The sequence below is a fragment of the Daucus carota genome, chromosome 4 (genome assembly GCF_001625215.2).
Source record: "Daucus carota subsp. sativus chromosome 4, DH1 v3.0, whole genome shotgun sequence".
In the NCBI taxonomy this organism is placed as follows: domain Eukaryota; kingdom Viridiplantae; phylum Streptophyta; class Magnoliopsida; order Apiales; family Apiaceae; genus Daucus; species Daucus carota.
The window spans coordinates 17206470-17208657 of record NC_030384.2 but is presented as its reverse complement, the minus strand read 5'-3'; the positions used below and the strand labels follow the sequence as shown (position 1 = coordinate 17208657).

Sequence of the window (2188 nt, the reverse complement as noted above, 5' to 3'; positions counted from 1 at the left end):
TGGGGATTCTCCTACTGAAGACCCTAATATGCATATACGTAATTTTATAGAGATCTGTGACACCTTCAAATTTAATGAAGTCTCTGATGATGCTGTGAAGCTAAGGCTTTTTCCATTTTCACTGAGAGATAAGGCTAAGGGATGGTTACATTCTGTACCATCTGGTTCTATTACTACATGGGAAGATCTAGCTCAGAAATTTCTCACTAAATTCTTCCCCATGGCAAAGACTGCTGCACTACGAAATGCTCTATCTCAATTCTCTCAACAATCAGGAGAAACATTCTGTGAAAGCCTGGGAGCGATATAAGGAGATGCTAAGGAAGTGTCCCCATCATGGCATGCCGGATTGGATGCAAATAAACAGTTTCTATAATGGTCTTGGACCTCAATCCAGACCTATGCTTGATGCTGCTTCTGGAGGTGCGCTATGGGCTAAAAGTTATGAAGAAGCTTATGATCTTATTGAAATGATGGCTGCTAATGAATATCAGAACCCTACTCAAAGACTTACTCAAGGGAAGGTAGCCGGAGTTCTTGATCTTGACACGTCTACAGCTATTGCTGCTCAACTTAAGGCTCTCACGATGAAAGTCGATTCTCTGGCTAACCAAGGAATTCAACAGCCAATCTCAATTTGCGAATTATGTGCGGGTACTCACTCTACTGATCAGTGTGCCATTTCTAGTGAATCAGCACAATTTGTGAGCAACTTTCAGAGAGGTCAACAGCCTGCTCCAGCTACTTACCATCCTAACAACCTAAATCATCCGAATTTCAGCTGGAGTAATAATCAGGGTTATAATCAGCCTCAACAAGGATTTCAACAGGGACCTAAACAGTATAGTCAGGCTGGAACTCCACAACAGTATGCACCTAAACAGCCATATCACCCTCCGAGATTTCAGAATCATGGGCAATCAGCTAACGAAAGGTCTGACATGGAAGAACTAAGACTCATGTACAGAGTCAGGCAGTAACTTTAAAAGCCTTGGAGACACAAGTCGGTCAGTTAGCTAATGCTTTATTAAGCAGACCACAGGGGAATCTCCCTAGTGATACAGAGGTACCAGGTAAGAGGGACCCTAAAGAGCAAGTCCAATCCATTACGCTGAGATCTGGAAAAACTACAACAGGGCCAACCTCAACATTAGTACAAGATCAGGATGATGAACCGCAAGAAATTCCAGCAGAACATCCTTCGAATACAATTGGCATAAAACCTAATGTTGAAATGGATAGGGCTATCCCTGCAGCTGCTCCGGTGTCAAAGCCATTATATCCACCACCTCCGTTTCCAAGGAGGTTGAAGAAACAGCAACTGGATAAGCAATTTGGTAAATTCCTTGAGGTTTTCAAAAAGCTTCACATCAACATTCCGTTTGCAGAAGCACTCGAGCAAATGCCTAGCTATGCCAGATTCATGAAGGGTATTCTTTCAAAAAAGCTAAAGCTCGAAGAATTAGAGACAGTGGCACTAACAGAGGAATGTAGTGCTGTACTTAAACAGAAATTACCACCTAAGCTGAAAGATCCGGGAAGCTTCACTATCCCTTGCACTATTGGGGAGTTCTCTTTTGATAAGTGTCTGTGCGACTTGGGAGCTAGCATCAATCTGATGCCTCTATCTATCTTCACACAACTTGGCCTGCCAGAGCTTAAGCCGACAAACATGTCTTTACAGCTGGCTGATCGTTCGATCACATATCCGAGGGGTATAATTGAAGATGTGCTGGTCAAGGTTGATAAATTAATATTTCCAGCCGACTTCGTGATTCTTGATTATGAAGAAGACAAAAGAATTGCTATCATCTTGGGTAGACCCTTTTTAGCCACCGGGCAAACTTTGATCGATGTCCAAAAAGGGGAACTTACAATGAGAATACAAGATCAGACGGTCACGTTCAACGTATTCAATGCAATGAAATTACCAACTGATGAGGAATCTTGTTTCAGTATGGATGTACTTGATACTACGGCAGAAGCTAATAGCCAGCGGGTTTTACAGAATGATGTATTGGAAGCAATCCTTACCAATGATGAGGAATTGGACAGTGAAGAAGAATTGGAAGAACTCCATCATCTTAACTCATCACCTTGGCGAAGGAATTTTGAACCACCTGTCGAATCTCTTGGTTTGGAGGAACAAAAGGAAGATCATAAACCACTACAACCATCAGTGATCGAA

The 2188-nt window shown here is 42.3% G+C and overlaps 1 non-coding gene across 1 annotated transcript; it reads right to left on the bottom strand.

The window, feature by feature from the left end:
• Positions 1–235: 235 nt before the first annotated feature.
• LOC135152490 (small nucleolar RNA R71) lies at positions 236–343 on the bottom strand. Its single transcript, XR_010291666.1, has one exon. It is a non-coding gene; the product is annotated as a small nucleolar RNA R71 (small nucleolar RNA).
• Between the last annotated feature and the right edge of the window lie 1845 nt (positions 344–2188).